The 20,767-nt window shown below is 38.9% G+C and overlaps 1 non-coding gene across 1 annotated transcript; it reads right to left on the bottom strand.

Moving 5' to 3' along the window:
• Nucleotides 1–14,828: 14,828 nt before the first annotated feature.
• Nucleotides 14,829–14,944, bottom strand: LOC122484606. The gene has a single exon (XR_006297662.1).
• Nucleotides 14,945–20,767: the final 5,823 nt, after the last annotated feature.

Here is a 20,767-nt window from a genome sequence, read left to right as displayed (position 1 = left end):
GGAGATAAATCAGAAGGCCCATATCTGCCTCTGATGCTCAGAAAGGGAAAAACACTGATGTGCTGATAATATATTTTTATATTTTTTCTTCTTCTCCAGCCTCAGACAATACAGCAGACTCTCCAGAGGACACTGCAGTATTATGAGCACCAAGTTATTGGGTAAGTAAAACAGACTTTGGTCATTATTTGGAGAAAATTAAAGATAATTACTCAAATATAGCTGTTGAACATGCACTTTCCTGCACCAAGTCAGTCTTCTTTACAGTGGCTGTGGGGCCACTCCTTGGGACCCCTGGACTGACGTCCTTTGGTTTATTTTTGTTTAATTCTTTTAAATGAAATTCCCTTTTGGTATTGTCTTTCCTTTTTAACTTTTCTTCTTCTTGTGTTCTTTCCGTCTTCTCCTCCACTGAATCTCCTAATTGTGCCTTTGTAATACAGTCAGGTTTAATGGTACAACCTGAGAGGCTTTAAATGGGATTTTAGAATCCTTTAGGAAAGTCGACTCTGAGTCATTATAAGCCTAATAGAGTTCAGCGAGTTGTTCTTTAATCTTTCTTTCCTTGACATCATTTGGATACGGTGTAATATAAGAAGACAAAATCAAGGAACAGGAACTGAAGGCCTCACCAGCGCATAGAAGTTTAAAGTTACTTTAATCTGTTTTGTAAGGGAGGATGATGATGGTAACAGCTAATTGAAGATTAGATGCTATGAATAAATGAGATAATTTCAGTGGGAGTATTCTGTAAATAGAAAGCTCCAGATAAGTGTACGGTTTACTTACAACTGCCTATGGCAGAAAGCAGTTGGAAATGCAGAAGGCTAAATTCACCTTCTGATGCAGTCTAGCTTAAAACGGAGGAGTTAAACTCATTGACATGAAAGGCAGTGCATATTTGTAATTCACATAGTTAATGTTGTCTCTGAGCTGCCATCATTTATTTGTATAAGATTGTGAGCACTTTTGAGGAGCTAAGATTCAAATCCTAGTACCTTTTGAAAGGTCATCAAGCATCATTTAACATTTGGGGCCAATAGTCATTGCCCTGGGGATCGAGACTATACTTGTGGCTAGTAGGATGTGCTGTGATTATTTTTTAAGCAAAAACAGAAGAAAAGAAGATTTAGTGGAAACATAATCTCGGTACCTAGTACAATGCCATATACTTTAAGTGCTGGATAATTATGTTAATTGTCATTTCAGAGGGAATTGCTTTGAAACCTTGTCACATGAGTACTCAAAAGTGTGGTACTAGGAGAAACATATTATTTAAACTCGTGAGATGGCTTTTAGTTTGAGGCCATTAGTGACTTTAAATGGTTTACCCTAATGGAGGCAAATGATGTCAAATTAATCTCTCCCCACATATTCTAAAATAAAACTTAATCACTCTGGATTTGCTGCTTCCAAAGTGTGGTATTTGGATCAAATTAGTCAATATACTTGGCACAGTTTCTTGTATGTGGTGAGCACTACAACCTGTTTGCTCTTGTGTTTAGTGTCATTATTATTTTTTAATTGTATTTAAAAAAATTTTTTTTAATTTTTGAGGGAGAGAGAGAGAGAGAGAGAAAAAAAAAAGAGTGTGAGCAGGGGAGGGGCAGACAGGGAGATATAGAACCCAAAGCAGGCTCCAGACTCTGAGCAGTCAGCATGGTGCAGCCTGATGCAGGCTCAAACCCACGAACCATGAGATGATGACCTGAGCCAAAGTCAGTCACCTAACCGACCGAGCCACCCAGGAGCCCCTGTTTTTAATATTTTAAAGAAAATACCAGTAACCAAAGACAAATCACTTCCTGAAATTGCAAATCCCCTGTTTTGAAATGAAATGGTAACTGATGAAAGGCTCATTTGTGAACTGAACTTATGTCTTCAGGGCACATTGGAGCAGGAATCTTGTAACTATGATCAGAGTAGTTACCTAGACTATGTTACCATAATCAGGAGAAAATTCTTTTTTCCATTAGTAAGAGGGAGTTCTCTTTTATCTCAACCACTGCCTCACCTCTCTTGTTCCCTCTGTCCATGTAGACATAGCCTGTGGTTATTCTTGGTGTCCAAATAGTCTTTGGTAGTTCTGTTTCTTAGAGACAGTGTAAGGAAAACCGTGCATGTGTCTCCGATAAAGAGGCATCCTGATGTCCAGCTGTCTCCAAAGAGACCCGTTAACACATTTTCACCTGAGTGGGGGCTGCGTTCTGAGGACTTGGAAGTACCAGTGCCCGCTGCCTTTATTCGTGGGCACGCAAACAGAGAGGAGATGTTGGTGGCAGTATCGTGACATTGGCCTTTCTTGACTTTGTCTTCCCTCTTCCCTTGGCCCCAGTGTCCCCACCCATCTCTCTCTCTCTTTCTTCCTATTTCTCTTTAATAGTGAAAAAGGAGAGCATCTATTATGACTAACATTTGAATTCAGTATTCACACCTGCCTGTTGTACCTCTTTCAAAGACACAATTAAAGGCTGTTTATCTCTAACTGAAAAGGAGTGTGTTTCTTCCAGTTAAAGGGATTTCAGGCAATTGGTAAAAATTGCTGAGTGTTAGTTTACATGTTTCCGGCAGAGGGTGAGGGTGGAAGAGCGATGGTTTTCCAAATCTCTGAAATAGGGCTTTGCCCAAGGTTTGTCTTGAAATAATTCAGCTTTAAGGAGCCTTGAGTTGGGAGGATGAATCGGGATGAATGGTAAGGAGTATAAGCTAGCCCTCCTGGGGTTTCTTTTTTTCAAAATTGTAATTGCAGTGCAGTTAACATACAGTGTTATGTTAGCTTCAGGTGTGGAATATGGTTATTCTTCACTTCCATACATCACCCTGTGCTCATCACAAGTGCACCCTTCACCTGTTTCATTCATCCCCCACCCACCTCCCCTTGGGGGACCACCAGTGTGTCAGAGTATTCTCTGTAGTCAAGAGTCTACTTCTTGGTTTGTCTCTCTTGTTTTCCCTTTTGCTCATTTGTTTAGTTTCTTAAATCCCACATATGAGTGACATAATATAGTATCTGTCTTTCTCTGATTTCACTTAGCATAACTTTCTAGCTCCATCCATGTCCAGAAGGGCCCCAGCCCTTCTGTTGTGAATTTCTTAAGTCCCCTCTAACCACTGTCCTCCCAGCCTCCCTTTCTTGTCCTTTAAAACTGCCCTTGGACCTGCTTTATTTATCAGAACTTCAGGACTGCCTGCTGGTCCTTGATGAATTCTTACAAGTAGTTCACAGAAATTTCTTGTAGGACTGGTTTACTGGCCACAAAATCCTTTAATTTTTGTTTGGGAAACTTTTAATCTCTCCTTCTATTTTGAATGACATCCTTGCTGGATAAAGAATTCTTGGCTGCATATTTTTCTGATTCAGCACACTGAATATATTCTGCTACTCCTTTCTGGCCTGCCAAGTTTCTGTGGATAGTTCTGCTGCAAACCTGATCTGTCTTCCTTGTAGGTTAGGGATTCTTTTTCCCTTGCTGTTTTCATGATTCTCTCCTTGTCTGAGTATTTTGTGAATTTGACTATGATATGCCTTGTTGATGGTCAGTTTTTGTTGAATCTAATGTGGTCCTCTGTGATTCCTGGATTTTGATGTCTGTGTCTTTCCCCAGGTTAGGAAAGTTTTCTGCTATGATTCGCTCACAGAACCCTTCTACCCCTATCTCTCTCTCTTCCTCTTCTGGGACCCCGATGATTCTGATGTTCCTTTTTAATGACTCACTGATTTCTCTAATTCTTAAATGATGCATTTTTGCCTTAATCTCCCTCTTTTATTCTGCTTCATTATTCTCTATAAGTTTGCCCTCTATATCATCGATTCTCTGTTCTGCTTCATTCATCCTTACCTCCATGGCATCCATCCGTGATTGCAACCCAGTTTTAGCATTTTTAATATCATTCTTGCTATTTTTTACTTCTTTTATCTCTGCAGAAAGGGATTCTAATCTATTTTTGACTCCAGCTAGTATTCGTATTATTGTGATTCTAAATTCTGGTTCAGACATCTTTCTTGCATCTGTGTTGGTTAAATCCCTGGCTGTCATTTCTTCATGTTATTTTTTTGGGGGGAAATTCCTTCATTTTGTTATTTTGAAGGGAGAAAAGGAAGTAATGAGGTAGAAACATTAAAATTTAAAAAATAAATTTAAAAAATATTAAAATTAAAAAAATTAAACACACACACACAAATTGAGTAAATGATGCAAGATCTTAGGTGTGTTTTGGTCTGTGTGTTGAAAGTGGTTTGACAGATTAGATTTTAAAAAGGGGTGGAAAAAGTAAAAAAAAAGGAAATTTTTTGAGAATTTGAAAAAATGAATACACTGAAGTGGACTAAAATAAGATGATGGAGGTACACTAGAATTTGAAAAAATATACACAGAAGTCAAGAATATAGTAGAAAAAACTAAAGAAAAATATTTTTATTAAAAATTAAAAATGAATGTGAAATTTTCCATTTTCTGTGTTTAAGAAAAAAGAAGAGAAATTAAAAAGAGAAAAAAGATAAAGAAAAAAAGGGAAAAAAGAAATCATGAAAATTTGAAAAAATACACTGTATTAGACTAAAATAACATGATGGAAGTAAAATAGAATTTGAAAAAAATTTACATAAAAGCAAAAAATATAGTAATGAAAATTAAATAAGAATATTTTTAATAGAAATTGAAAATAAAAATGAAGTATTCCTCTTTGTCCATTCAAGAAAAAGAAAAGAATTGAAAAAGAAAAAAAAAAGAAAGAAAAAAAAAGGAAATTGTTTAAATTTTTTAAAAGGTGAATACACTGAAGTAGACTAAAATAAAATTATGGAAGTAAAGTAGAATTTGAAAAAATTTACACAAAAGTAAAAAATACAATAAAAATTAAAGAAGATACTTTTAATAAAAATTAAAAATAAAAATGAATTATTTCTTTTTCTCTATTCAAGAAAAAGTAAAGGATTGTAAAAGAGAAAAAGGAAAAAGAAATAAAATTGAATAGATCAACCTGCTAACAGATTGAAGTAGGACTGAAATTGCTTCATTTTCCCCTAAAAGTCAGTCTATGTAAGTCTTTATAGTCCATAAATTAAGCTAGCAGTGAGACTTGTTTCTTGAAGAGCAAGGTTGGCCCAGTTGGGCAGGGCTCAGTGTAATGGCTCAGTTCTCTGCTAGGTGGTGTTGCTAGCCTACTGAGGTGGATTGTTGTGGAGCTCGTAGGTGGGCATGCGCAGAAGCAGTGAAAATGGCGCTACCCAGCTACCCAGTCTGTTCTCCAGGATCAGCAGTTGTGCACCCATCCTCTGTCTTCAGCTTTTGCCCACTCCCTGCTTTTTCACTCTCTGTACCAGGCCCCAGGCAGTACCTCTCTCCCAAGTTTTGTCTCAGATGCGGCTGTTTTCCCTGGTCCCTTATTTCTGAAGGACTGCATCTTTGACCCATTCTGGCCCTCTGTGGGAGGGTCTCACTGAGCAATGGCCGAATGAGTAGTGTCCAAATATCGGAAACACCCAGAAATACCCGCTGAACCCTATTGTTGCCTGTGCCCCAAGACTGCGGCCAGCTGCCACCTGGCCCCAGAAAATGTTTGGGAGATAGTTTAGCAGCAGTGTTTCAGGGATGATGGAAAATCACAACACACATCTGGCATCAGGCTTCACCCTTAATGACCTTGCCCCAGCACCAGCGAATGTGGCCACCTTCTGGGGTCTGCTGGGACCAGGTGGATTCAACAGTCTCTACCAAATGTTCTTCCAGCAGTGGAAACGCTTTTCCCCATGTGGCCCGAGAACGTCCTGGACCCCACTCTGTTCCTGGGGATTCGCCCTTCCCACCAGAGCACTGCCAGGTATCGAGCTGCAGAGCTGCAGCCTTTGTGTTCCCTTTGTTTACAGTCTTAATGGAATTTAAACACTGTCCTTTCTCCTTTCTCCCTGTTTAGTTTAGTCCCTGTGACTGTTTCCAATTTTCCACTTTCTCTCCAGCTACTTTTGGAGAGGGGTGCTTTTCCTATATTCTCCCCCCTTCCCCAGTTTCCATCCTCTCTCTGTCCACAAAAGTGATTCCCTACCTTCCGCAGCTTCTTGCTCCCCAAGTTCACTTCTCCGCACCACATACCTGCTGAATTCTGTGGTTCAGGTTGTGCAGATTGTTGTGTTAATCCTCCAATCAGTTTTCTAGGTGTGTAGGATGGTTTAGTGTTGGTCTGGCTGTATTTCATGGACAGGAGACGCACAAAAAACTTCCATGCTGTTCTGCCATCTTGGCTCTTCCCCTGAATATAGCTTTTCTAACTATAAAGAGACATGGTTCTTTTTACCAGGTCACATTTTTTTGTTTCTAAAAATAGCAATTGTAGCACATGTCCTGTTTAAAAGAACCATTTCTGTTTCTTAGTAAAGAAAAGAAAAGGCAACTTGGGGTGTGTGTGTGTGTGTGTGTGTGTGCGTGCATGTATTGCCATAAACTACTGTATGTGTGTATATGTATATATATATACACATATATGCATACTGTATTATATACATATAGTACCCTCTTATCCATACACACACACACACATATATACATACATACATACATACATACATACATACATACATACATAACTTTGGCCAACTCCTTGAACTAAAAGACATTGTATAAATAACTTTGGCTAATGATGATTCTGGCTATAAATGTATTTTCTTATGAAGATAGAAAACAAATAAGGATCTCGAGAACAAGGGCTTTGAACTGATAAAAATGGGAGGAACCTAACTTACCCTTCTATTACAGCACATTTCATGGTGTGCTTCCTAATTGTCTCCAGGTCTTTCTCTCCACCTTGACTGTGGGTATCTAGTGGTTAGGTGCTATGTTAGTCCTTTGTAACCACACCAATAAGGTAGGGGGCCTGGAAGGGTAGGTATTGTTTGAAAGAAGTATTGTTTGAAAGACAAAGGCAGAGGAACTGTTCCAGAGGAAGGAAAGCTAAAGATACAAGACAAATGCTGTGAATAATCCTGTATTGGATCCTGTGCTAGGAAGGAGCCATGAAGAACATTACTGGGCCAATAAACGAAATTGGAGTATGGAGTATGGATTAGATAATATTGTACCAAAGTTAAATTTCCTCATCTTCAAAACTGTACTGTGGTTTTGTAAGGGAACATCCTTGTTCGTAGGAAATATGCACTGATGTATTTAGGGAAGGACCTTTGCCACTTAATTCTCAAATTGTGTGTGTGTGTGTGTGTGTGTGTGTGTGTGTGTGTGAGAGAGAGAGAGAGAGAGAGAGAGACAGAGAGAGAGACAGAGAGAGAGAGACACAGAGAGAGAGAGAATGAGAATAAAACAGAAGAGATAAATTTCTAACAATTTGATGAATCTTTATAAAAGAAAATGGGAGGTTTTGGTACTATTGGTAGTATTTGGTGCTATTCCTACTATTCCTACTTTGGTACTGTTTGCTACTATCCTCTAAGTTTGAAATTATATCAAAATCAAATAGTTCTAAAAGCTGTTGAATAAAATGATACTTAAGATAGGTAAGCCCAAAAGGACTTTGTATTTCTACTTGGTGGTAGCCCCAATTAAGAAAAAAATCCAAACCTAAACTAAAACACATGAATAAGAGCTTGTAGTCTATTTTTATATTTAAGTGTGTTTTTCCCCCAATGTCACTCATGAAAGCACCAAATTTTATACATGTAATGAGTGTCCAGAGTAGAGCCCATCTATGAGGTGTATTTCCTCCAGTTCTGTGTTCTTGCTTATTAACCTGTTGCAGTGCTAAGGACCTTGAAGATGAAATTAGAATAGTGTCTGAACATAATCCCACTCCATTTATCTAATACTGCAGGGAACTGGTCTCAGAGCAGGTGATTCATGCCTCTAGTGATAGGAAGGGTGCCTGGGTGGCTCAGTTGGTTAAGTGACCAACTTCAGGTCAGGTCATGATGTTATAGTTCGGTTCATAGGTTCAAGCCCCACATTGGGCTCTGTGCTGACATCTCAGAGCATGGAGCCTGCTTCAGATACTGTGTCTCCCTCTCTCTCTGCTCCTTGCCCACTCGTGCTCTGTCTCGGTCTCAAAAAAAAATAAACATTGAAAAAACATAACAAATAAATACCCAGGGTAAATGACTTTTCACAGTCTGTCATCAGTCATTAGATACTATTGCAATGTGCTATTAAAGTGTTTCTGTGTTTAGGTGCTTTCTGCCTCTGTCTACAGCAGCATGTACAGTTAGTTAAACAGAATCTTCACCTTAAGCAGGACATCATGCTAAGTAGCTGTTTAGTGTATCAACTGAGCTAATAGTTTAGAGTGAACTATTTAAAGGTGATTAAAACCCCTGTGACAATTACCACACATAGTTAAAATGACCACGGCTCACTTGTTGCAATTCATAGTGGGTCAGAGCATCTGGCACATGCTAGATACTCATTTTCTTTCTTGTTGGACAGATGGAATACTTTTCAAGAACTATATCCATTTTTTAAAGTTTATTTTATTTTAGAGAGAGAGAGACAGAAACAGAGTATGAGTGGGGGAGGGGGAGAGAGAGGGAGACATAGAATCCAAAGCAGGCTGACAAAGTTGTGCTGACAGCTCAGAACCTGGCACGGGGCTCAAACTCACGAACTGTGAGACCATGACCTGAGCTGAAGTCAGATGCTTAATCGACTGAGCCACCCAGGTACCCTAAGAACCATATCCATTTTAAATGCATCTCTGTGTAATTCTTTAAAGCCCTAATTGTTGTATAGAAATAATGGGATTTAAGTGAATTATACTCACATTTCAAACTTGTATAGGATCAGAAGCCAACATACAAGGCAGATAAATGTCATTTCATGTCTCCCTACGTGTTCTTAACCACCCGCCTCCAATCTGACATCCACACATGCATTTTCATGCTGTGACATACTTGACAATCTTGATCCTTAGGGGGCACAATTTTTAATTAAATGGTGGGCTGAATCTAGTTACTGATGGGAGGCAGAAATTTAAGTAACAGCGATATTCACAAACCTGTATGGCTGCTTCCACTTTAGTATGCAAGAAAAATAGGGATTTGGGAGATAGAGTATATCTTAGTACTACTGTTACCACAAACAGGCTTGCCTGCTCTTGGTTTCATTCTTGTCTTATTTATCTATGTATTTGGATCATTCTCATAAGTCAAACAGGGATGTTAGTAAGTTTCACTGTTGGCTCAGTTCTCCTGGCAACAGAATTGTAGTTTATTGGCTCACTGTTTTAAAAGAAGATCACCCACATTGCAAGGTTTGCACTTGCAACAAGGTGGCCATGGTCACAAAGCTTAAAAAAAAAAAGAGTATATCTCTTTGCCTTCTAGGGCACCAGGCCAACCATTCATTGTCACTGGGATAGAAAAAGCAAACTCTGTTGACCATTGACATCCTTCTGGAAGCTAGAAAGGAAATAGCAATCAATATTCTGGCAAGTCCTGGGAATGGACTGAGGAGAGAAAAACCAGGGTTTTTTTTTGGTTTGTTTGTTTTTTTTGTTTTTGTTTTTTTTTTCTTTCATTTATGACTTTCTCTACACCACACTAAATAAGTGCTTTGGAAAGAATGACTTTTTTTTTTAATTTACATCCAAATTAGTTAGCCTATAGTGAAACAGTGATTTCAAGAGTAGATTCCTTAATGCCCCTTACCCATTTAGCCCATCCCCCCTCCCACAACCCCTCCAGTAACCCTCAGTTTGTTCTACATATTTATGAGTCTCTTCTGTTTTGTCCCCTTCCCTGGTTTTATATTATGTTTGTTTCCCTTCCCTTGTGTTCATCTGTTTTGTCTCTGAAAGTCCTCATATGAGTGAAGTCATATGATTTTTGACTTTCTCTGACTGAGTAATTTCACTTAGCATAATATGGTCCAGTTCCATATATGTAGTTACAAATGGCAAGATTTCAAGCTTTTTGATTGCTGAGTAATACTCCATCGTATATATATATACCACATCTTCTTTATCCATTGATCCATCGATGGACATTTGGGCTCTTTCCATACTTTGGCTGTTGTGGATAGTGCTGCTATAAACATGGGGGTGCATGTGTCCCTTCAAAACAGCACACCTGTATCCCATAGATAAATGCCTAGTAGTGCAATTACTGGGTCGTAGGGTAGTTCTATTTTTAGTTTTTTGAGGAACCTCCATACTGTTTTCCAGAGTGGCTGCACAAGCTTGAATTCCCAGGCATCTTTTGTTGACTGAAAGTTCAAGATCTTAGAGCTCTGTAACATCTTCTTCCTGTCAAGTACTAGATTTGGTTGACCTTTGGATAATGCTTTTTTGTTTGCTTTCAAATATTAAGAAAGATTTCTCATAGAACCTTTAGTTTTCTTTACGAGTTAAGGAGTAATATGGCAGGGATAAACGTTTATAGGAAAATGAAGAGCTCTGAATACAGACATTTTTGTTTTATATCTCCTTTGGGTCAAGTGGCCCCTAAACTGACCTATTAAGCTATCTATAGGAAGAAACTAAGCCTTTGGTCTGTTTTCTTCCTTTTGCACCTTCTATGTCCCATTGTTTTTCTTCTATCCCCTCAAAAACAAGTAGAGTGTCCCCTTCTTTGTCCTCCTATGCTCTCTTGTGATAACCCCAGGGAGGGTCTGAGTGATAGGACATGAGTTGGATAGCAGGGCGTGCTCACAAGGTACTGATGAGGTCAGAGTAATTTGAGAAATGATTCTTGTTGGGACATTTTAAGAGACAAGAACAGGAGATGATTCTTAGGTTATGTCTCCAGGATCTGTCAGTGCATCTCAGAGGTAGACTGTGCTCAGCTTACTGTCTTCATTCCTCATCTGCCCCGAATTTAAAGTTTGGGGTTTTCACTAAAATCCAGTCTTTGACATTCTTTTGCATGAATTTGTTGTATGTGTCCTATTGTGATAATGACAAACTTGGCTTACTGGTTTTTGGTTGACAAAGTGCTTTTATTAGCAATTTTTTTATTCCTCCTTAAATTCTCCTCGTTGGTCCCTCTGCTAAGTTGTGCATAAGTGAGGATCTAACACGTACCCATGTGGGCTCTCACTCTTACCACCACCACCACTTTTGCTTTGGAACGGGAATAATTTGAGAACTTAAAGCCACGGACTTATTAGTATCCAGTCCATATTTTCTGCATTATCTACATTTCTATATTAATGAGCCCCCTCATGTTTCCGTTAAAATTTAAAGCAACCTAAATATTCATTTATTCATTCACACATCTACTGAACAAATATATATTGTACACTGGGTACCTTGTGTAGGCTCTCATTTACTCAGCCAAGTATAAAGGAATGCTATATAAGTTCATTATAGAACACTCTGTTCTCTTTTTCTCTTTGGGCTTCTGAAGCATTCTGTTCGGAGCCTTGGGTCAAAGACACTATAATGTAGAACATAATCTGCCCCAATTCCTTAGTGTATCTTCCTATTAAACTTAGGTGTGCCATATTACAACTTATAAGGCTGTAGTATCAGTAAACTGAAACCTTTCCATCCTCTTGGTAATGGCCCACACCTTAGATTATTGTGAAGAAATAATTCAAAACAAGAAGAAGAAACTTTAAATAATGGCTCGATGGCGTTTATTGAATGCTCTTTTTAATGACAAAATATTGGCAACAACCAACCGTCTTACTGTGAGGAAATGGTCAATTAAAATATGATCTGCTTCTGAGGACATTAAGCAGCTGTTGAAATGAGAACGGTGTGGCAAGATGACACTGTGGCGTGGGAGAATGTTTATGATGTTGTGATAGCCTGCTTTCCCCAGGAAACAGACTCAGATGAAGATTTGTGCTCAGGAACCCTTAGTTAGGATCAATGACACAACCAGGCAAACCCCTGTAGATATCAAGTCCTGAGAATAATGCTTTGTGGCTCGGCTCGCAGTTCGACCCTCCAATCATCCCTTTTTCTGGAAGTTAGGTAGCACGTGTTTACAGCTTTGTAGTTTCACCAGACTACTTCCTTGTGAGGATGTGAAGAAAGGAGAGGGGCCAGGGTTCATGTGCTGTCACAGGAAAGGACTCTGCTCAGCTTTTCACAGTTGCCCTCCATGGAGACCAGGAAGACTCATCTTTGCATTACAGCTCATGTCTTTGGATTCAGGTTGCCCTGGGGAAGGGACGTTGGGTCAGGCAGCCTTATTTAGGTCAAGGCAGTTTCTAGAGCAAGGCTCTGCTGAGCACCGACAGCTACAAATACCCCCACCTCTGCTAGAGAGAAACAATTACACAAAAAGAAAAACAGGCAAAAACCAAGTGTTTTTGTGTCCACTGTGAATCCAGCTTTGTAAAATATGTGTATGGGTATGGAGAAAAACTGGAAGGGGACAGAGAAAAAAATGAACACAGCTATGTCACAAAAGCAAAAGAAATTATAAGGGCATAACCCTTTCCCCAAAGAAACCGTGAATCCAAAAAGATTATTTGTTCCTTTACAATAACAGAGGAGCTCAAATGTAGATGGTATCCCTCCTGATTTAAAAAGCTGGCCATTTTTGTTAATTCTTGTGTGTCTGAGGCTTGCCCTTGTGTTCTATTTGTGGAATATGTCCAGATGTGGTGTGACAAATGTAGCTCAGAGTTCCTGTCAGATTCCCGTGGAAATGGTAACACGTATGAACAGTCTCTGTTCATCTGTTCATACAGTGGCCTTACCCATGATGGAGAAGACATAGAGGATATTCATTCAGTCCACATGTGTGCCATCGGTACTGTTTTTCCATAGTCCTCACTTGCTTCCCTACCTGGCCTAGCATCCTCCATATGTATGATCTAAAGGGAACAGAGTATGAAAAGTGTGGATGGGGTCAGGGCAAATAAATAGGACACTGAAAAACAGTTTGAAGTGTATACTCTAGTGAGGATGAATAAATACAGACATCTATTTTCCCACGTTAGAGCACATATACACACAGGGCTGAAACCTGGAGTCAAAGCATCTCACGTCAGCTCCTCTTATCTGAAATAGACCTCTTTTATCTCTGCTGCTTTCTTGTTCCCTTCCTCCTGGTAACTTATAATGTCCTTCGAAATCACACCTGTTCTGTATCTTTTTTCTCATGTACTCTTGCCTTTCACATCCATTTAAGATCATTCTTTTGAGCTGCCTTTAATGGATTTTGAATTAGTTCTTTGAAAACAAGATGAGAAGACAAAGGAGAGCCTGTGAGCTATTTTCAGGCACTTTAACAGATTTTTGTGGGGAAAACAGAGGGTATAATAGAACTAGTGATCCAAAGTGATAGGAATAGATTGTTCCTCTGTGGAAGAAGGAAGGAACTATGTGATCACTAGAGATATTATCGGGAGAGCATGCTTCAGGAGTTCCTCATCACGGGTGGTGTAGAAGTAGACGAAGGATGACTCTTTATGAGGAATACTATATTTTTTTAGTATGTACTATATTTATTTATTTTGAGACAGAGCACAAGCTGGGGAGGAACAGAGAGAGGGAGAGAGAGAATCCCAAGCAGGCTCCACACTGTCAGCACAGAGCCTGATGCAGGGCTCAAACCCATGAACCATGAGATCATGACGTGAGCTGAAATCAATAGTTGGATGCTCAGTTGACTGAGCTACCCAGGCACCCTAAGGACTACTGTATTTTGATGGAGGTTTGACGGGTTAGTGCAGTTCCAGGGCATCTGATGACTTCATGTCACTGATCTTGTGTGAAACAGTGTAGCTACAAATTATTTTTTAAATAAACATATATATAGTTCCATGCTATTGTCCTCCAGAAGTACAAAAGTACTAGGATTGCTTCTTCATGCGTGCTGTAAAAGCTGCCATATGCTACTGTAATGGCCACATCATGGACATAGGATGTGATAATTTCTGTCACACTTAAAGTCTGATACTTTTGGCTAAGGAAACTCATAGGTTTAGCCTTTGGCTAACTTTTACCTATATCATTTGGAAAGTGGTAAAAAATTTTCAGATTCTCCTCAATTTTATTTCTTTACTATAACACAACTTTGTTTCCAAAACCTAATAATTTCTGTACAAATTGGTCAGACACGTAGCTCCCAAGACTGGGTTGCAGCAGTTCAGGAGGGTGAATCACACAGCTGAATAATTGTAGAAGGCGTAGCAATCAAAGAGGCATTAGCAGTGATTAATGGCTCCGAGTAAACCCTCTGAGGATCTGTCCTTGTGGAAATGAAACTCTCCTGCCATCGCTACAGTGGCCTCCAATTTGAGCAGGGACAGTCGTCATCAACAGAAGCCAGAGTCCATGCATATTTGCACTGTGATTCCCTCTCCATCCTTCTTAGCCACCAGGTGAAAGATTGGGAGAGGTACAGGCATGAGAAATGATGAGAGCAGGTCTCTGGGAAGATGCCAAAGCCTGTGAGCCATTGCCCTATTTATGCAATGCAAAAATGCAGGTTTTTGGGTATAGAGCTGAGGCAGGTGCTTGGCCAGCTCCTCTTTGTAATTAGCTTGCGTGTGTGTGTGTGTGTGTGTGTGTGTGTGTGTGTGACAGAGAGAGAGAGAGAGGGGGGGGGAACATTAGAGTGTGTGTGTGCATGCCCTTATCAAATCTGGCTGGAACTTGTGCCTTTACATCTGAAGATTCAGGATTTTCTACAATTTAGGGGGAAGTTCTTTTGGTTTATATTTCTTCCTCCATTGTTTTTTTTCTTCTCATTCTAGATCACACTGTTTTTAGAGGTTGTACTTTTCATTAATTGTCCTACTAAATCTGTCTTATAGTCAACAGAGGAATGCAGACAAATATGTATAATACAAGGGAATATCTGGTATTTTATAAGAAAGGCACACAGATAGGCTTTGCTGTTTGAAAGGAAAGAGAAACAACTGATAATATTGGAGTGTAATTTTATGATACTCTTTTTTAAAACTTAGATTAATCTCTTAATTTACATATTAAAAATTTCCAATCATACAACATTCGACACCCAGTCTCTATTTCATCATTTCCATAGGATGCTCTGCTTTTTACATGTGGTTTCTTGGTGAAAAATGTATCCCAGATTGTAAATGTGGCCCAGATTATAAAGAGTCTGGTTTCGCCTCCATTATGCTATATTTCTATCAAAATTTCTATCCTATGCATATTTTAAAGTATATCTTAGCATATTCTCCAATTTAAAAACTTTAAACTTAACCATCACAAATGTCCCTGAAGCACTTAATATGCTCTTGATAATATCTACTTCTTTGGGTATTCAGTAATTAATCTTAAATACATTAGAGAGTTCCCTGTTAGCAAATTCTTTGTTAGCTCAAAGATGTTAAAACCCTATTTTAAAAAAAAAATCTGAATGTATACTCTGTTTTAACTATATCATAAAATTTGAAACAATTAATTTGGTTCACTTATATTTAAAAGTAAATATATGACATAGTTGTGTTCCTTTTGGAGAGGGGCAGGGATGCCACAAATGCAATAAAAGGAGAATGATTTGCTTTTAAAATAGTAGAAACTCATTGTTTAACTCTTCACAGATTAAGGCCACTATTCTTTTCACTATTATACCTATACTGTTACTTACTTAACTCCAGAATGTCCTGAAACTACAAAGGTTTTATATCATCCCAACAGAGATTCGAATGAAACTGTATTGATACATCAGATTGAAAACAGTTTTCTTTAAAATTACAATTCAGGCAATGGCATTTCTTTTTTTTCTCATGAGTATAATTTATTGTCAACTTGGCTTCCATACAGCACCAGTGTTCCTCACAACAAGTGCCCTCCTCAATGCCCGTCACCCATTTCCCCCTCTCCCCTGCGCCCCATCCACCCTTAGTTTGTTCTCTGTATTTAATAGTCTCTTGTGGTTTGCCTCCATCCCTCTCTGTTTGTATCTATTTTTCCCCCTTCCCTTCCCCCATGGTCTTCTGTTCAATTTTTCAAGATCCACATACGAGTGAAAACCTATGATATCTGTCATTCTCTGACTGATTTGTTTCCCTCAGCATAATACCTTCCGCTTCCAGTGGCATTTCTTTTGAGCCTTTCTCCTTTGTTATTATTTAGACATATGCATATAGTATTTACCGGTAAGTCTCCCCTGGGAGGCCGAGACCAACTTCAGTCATTTCTTTATAGATTGGCAAGACACTAGAATAATATTTTTATTAAAGTGTCATCTGGGTTTCAAACTAGCTGACAAAAACCTTAGGGTCTTCCTGATAAAAGTATTGTTTCTGGACAAATACTATATGCTGTCACTTCTATGTGGAATCTAAAAAAATGCCAAATTCACAGAATGATTCCCAGGGTCTGGGAGGTGGGGGATTGGGGAGATGTTAGTCAAAGGGTACAAACTTCCAGTTAGAAGATGAATATGTTCTTGGGATCTATTGCACAGCTTTGTGAGCATTGTTAACAATGATGTATTATATGCTTGGGTGTTGTTCAGAGAGTATATTTTAAATGTTCTCACTACCAAAAAGAAAAAAATTTATATATATATATTTATATATATAATATATATATAAATATATATATATTGTGTGTGTATATATATATATATATACACACACACACACAAAATTATGTGGCATATTGAAAGTGTTAGCTAACACTATGAAAGTAATTGTTTTGCAATATATAAATGTATCAAAAGAATACTTTGTACACTTTAAAGGTATACAATATTATATGTCATTTATAGCAGAGAAGGAAAGCTGAAAAAATGGTTTCTCTAAGAGGATGATTATCTCCTTAAAATATCAGAATCTCTTTACAATATGGACTTGAGATATAGTTGTGCTTGAGTTACATTACTTAAATGTGAATTTGATGGAGCCTAAATAATTAAAAGATAATTATGGGGCATCTGCAGCTCACAGAAGTGAGTAGCTGGTAGGTATTCACCTCCTCAGTTGATATTTGGTCCACGTCAGGATACACTTGCTGCTTTGGTGTTTTCCTGTGTTAGTGGAGACCAGTGCCCTTCCTGGGTGACAAGGATGGTCTCTGGATCTAAAAAACACTAATTGCACTCTATTATTGATACATCTTCCCCTAGAGCATCCAGGACCCCAAATGTACAATGCTGTGTATTTGGTGCTCTCTCTCTCTAATTACTTGGTTCTCAACGCAGGTAATATTTCCTTTTCCAAGTATAGTGGTCAGATTTGTTACAGTTTTATAAAGTAAGTAATTTTAGCTCTCCAATAATATTAATTCAGCTGAAAACTTTTTGTTTCTTTACTTGTCACACACTCCTTAATTAATCCCTTACACCCAGTAGTCTGCCCCACTCCTCCACTAAAATTGTTGTCAAAGGTCCCCAAAGTGCTGACCAATCCATTTTACAGTTTTCTGTCTTTCTTTTACTTGACTTCACTGTGACATTGGATAGCTGTTGACTGCTCCTTATAACTGCTTTCTGTTGACTTCAGTGATACATTAATTCATTGACCATCCAGCTAATACTTATTAACCATCTCCTAAATGACAGGCAGAATGCTAGGCATTGATTAAATAACAGTGGGCAAGACTGTGCATTTCTTCCCTTGCACAGATGTTTTCCTCTGTGTTTATTTCACAAGATGTGGTATCAGACAGACTTCACCTTGCGACCTACGTTTGCTACGTATAGTTGTGGAACTTGGGCAAATGTCTTAACATTTTTCACCTGTAAAACGAAGACAATTAAAAATATCTACTTGATAAGAATTTTTTAAAGTGTAAAGTCATCTATGAAAATATTTGGCACATTGTTTAACATTATTCTCACTGGGACCTCTCTAGTTCAGTCAATGTAGGCTTTTAAAGACATTATAGCATCTCTCTGGCTGGTGTCTTTGACTCTGGTGTTGGTGCTCAAAAGTCCAGCCTTTGTGTTGCCCATTAGTTAACAGCTCACCCCCTCATTCCTATTCTCCAGATGCTATTCACTTACAGTTTGCCCATCCCTGACCATGCTGGGGTCTCCCACTTCTCTGGTTCATCTGTATTCCATTACTGTCCATCTGTCAGTGTGACTGTGCCTTCCTTGTTGGGTGTTTGAACACCTACTTTTATTCAAGTTCTTCTTCAGACACTATCACAGGCATGGGGCTCAAACCCATGCCTCTGTTAGGCTCTAATGGAGGCAAACAGGAAAACCTGTGGAGGAGAGAATCATACATTGTTTTCTCCATTGTCCATAAGTATTCCCATTTGCCTCTGTCACAGCCTAATCACACTGTGACTTAATTATCCCTAGAGGCTCATATCAGAAAAGAATGTGTCTAGGTGTCTAGGTACCCTTAAATGTGGCACAACTTTGGTTTTAAAGGTACTTTTTAAAAGTTATTTAATATTTTATTTTTTATATGTTTATTTTTTTTTAATTTTTTTTTCAACGTTTTATTTTATTTTTGGGACAGAGAGAGACAGAGCATGAATGGGGGAGGGTCAGAGAGAGAGGGAGACACAGAATCGGAAACAGGCTCCAAGCTCCGAGCCATCAGCCCAGAGCCTGACGCGGGGCTCGAACTCACGGACCGTGAGATCTTGACCTGGCTGAAGTCAGACGCTTAACCGACTGCGCCACCCAGGTGCCCCTATATGTTTATTTTTGAGAGGGGGAGAGAGAGAGGGAGAGAGAGGATCTGAAGCAGGCTCCATGTTGAGAGCAGAGAGCCCCAATGTGGGCCTCAAAGTCACAAACCAGAAGATGGTGACGTGAGCTGAAGTTGGATACTTAACTGATGGAACCACCCAGGTGCCCTGGCACAAGTGTAGCTTTAAAAGCTTGATTATATTTACCAAACAAATATTTAGATGAAAGCTTAGTTTTATTTTTTAAACTTTTATTTATTTTTAATGCTTTTATTCATTTGAGGGAGGCAGAATGTGAGTGGGGGAGGGGCAGAGAAAGGGAGACACAGAATCCCAAGCAGCCTCCAGGTTCTGACCTGTCAACACAGAACCCGATGCAAGGCTTAAACTCACATACTCTGAGATCATGACCTGAGCTAAAGTTGAACGCTTAAACAACTGACCAACCAGGTGCCCCAGCTTAGATTTTTTAAAGTTTTTATCTATTTTGAGAGAGAGAGAGAGAGAGAGAACATGAGTGGGGAAGGGGCAGAGAGACAGAAGGAGAGAGATACCCAAGCACACTCTGTGCTGGCAGCCCGATATGGGGCTCGAACCTAGGAACTGTGAGATCATGACCTGAGCCAAAATCAAGATTTGGATGCTTAAGTGGCTGAGCCACCCAGGCACCCTGAAAGCTTAGTTTCTATGAATGAAATCTTTGTGTCCATGTGCCAGGCATTACACTAGTGATGGGTGTGCAGACATAAATGAGCTCATGTCTTTGTCCTTAAGAGGTGCACGATGTGAAATCAGATGGATAGCAAATGAAGGACAAAGATTCATGTCATCAATGGATAGGTTATTACACTTTGAAATAAAGGATGTCACATTTAGGCTACACATTTTTCTAAAGAAGTGAATTAACAGTAACTTAATTTTTTTTAAGTTTTATTCATTTTTGAGAGAGAGAGAGAGACAGACAGAGTGTGAGAAGGGGAAGGGCAGAGAGAGAGAGGGAGACGCAGAATCTGAAGCAGGCTCCAGGCTCTGAGCTGTCTGCATAGAACCCGATTTGGGGCTCGAACTCACAAACCATGAGATCATGACCTGAGCTAAAGTTGGACGCTTAACCAATTGAGCCACCCAGGTGCCCCAACAATAATTTAAAAGTTTAACTTGTAAATGAAAGCAGATTTATTTTAAGTTTTGCCTCTAGAGGAACTTATTCTTATAGACCCAAAGGTCAAGCTGTCATAGCATCTTCTGACATGAACACATGAGCATGGTCTATATGTTTCACGTGATTTGCTGTAAGTGGGGGATTTGCATCCTCATAAGTGGGATATTGGAAGTGAGAACTGTACCACTTGTCTGAGCTGAACTACTTTCTCTGTGCTTTCTGAATTCTGAGATGAGGCTTAAAATGAAACTATTTGTAAAAGTTAAGTGATCTTTCCCAAAGTTTACATGTTTACAACTTGAAGAACTTTCTTGTCTTTTATGATACTGTACAGTTTAATAATTGTGAGAACAAAATTTTTTTAATGTTTATTTTGAGAGAGAGATTGAGATTGAGTGGGGGAGGGTCATAGAGAGAATGAGAGAAAGAGAGAATCCCAAGCAGGCTCTGTAATGTCAGCACAGAGCCTGGTCCTGGGCTGGAACCCACAAACCATGAGACGATGACCTGAGCCAGAATCAGGAGTCAGACACTTAACTGGCTGTGCTACCCAGGCACCCCCCAAAGATCTTTATTAGTTAACTGAGTACTGTGATTTTATAGAATTACCATGTATAGTATTTGGGTGTAATAGTCAAAATATTCTAGCTTTTCTTTATTGGTATAAGTCACTCTAGCACCCTGGCAGACCTCGGTGTCTTTGCTTGAGAATTAACAACTCTTCTTTACCCTTAAGTACAGAAGTGCTTTGTAAGACAGCAGGGATTCCTAGTGGATAGAATGCTGTACTCACAGAGTAGTTTTTATTTTGTGCTCCTGGTGAATTGTTTTCTGGATTATTTTTTGGGATTCTGGCAATGAAAATAGAACATAAGCTTATTATATTATGTTTAATCTCTGTTCTTAATAACTCTGAGGGCGTTTTCAATGTTATAAAACAAAAAGCAAGTTAGAAGAAATTCTTTTTTTCTTTTTTGTGCATAAAGACTCTGTGTCCTTTTAAGATAAAACTCTTCAAAATATAGAAGCAATTCATGGGATGTTTTAGTGACCCCTGGAATTTTGTAGTTCAGGGAGTAT

Source organism: Prionailurus bengalensis, chromosome D1 (genome assembly GCF_016509475.1).
Source record: "Prionailurus bengalensis isolate Pbe53 chromosome D1, Fcat_Pben_1.1_paternal_pri, whole genome shotgun sequence".
Taxonomy (NCBI): domain Eukaryota; kingdom Metazoa; phylum Chordata; class Mammalia; order Carnivora; family Felidae; genus Prionailurus; species Prionailurus bengalensis.
The sequence above is the reverse complement of the archived record's forward strand: the minus strand, read 5'-3'. Positions and strand labels throughout refer to the sequence as shown.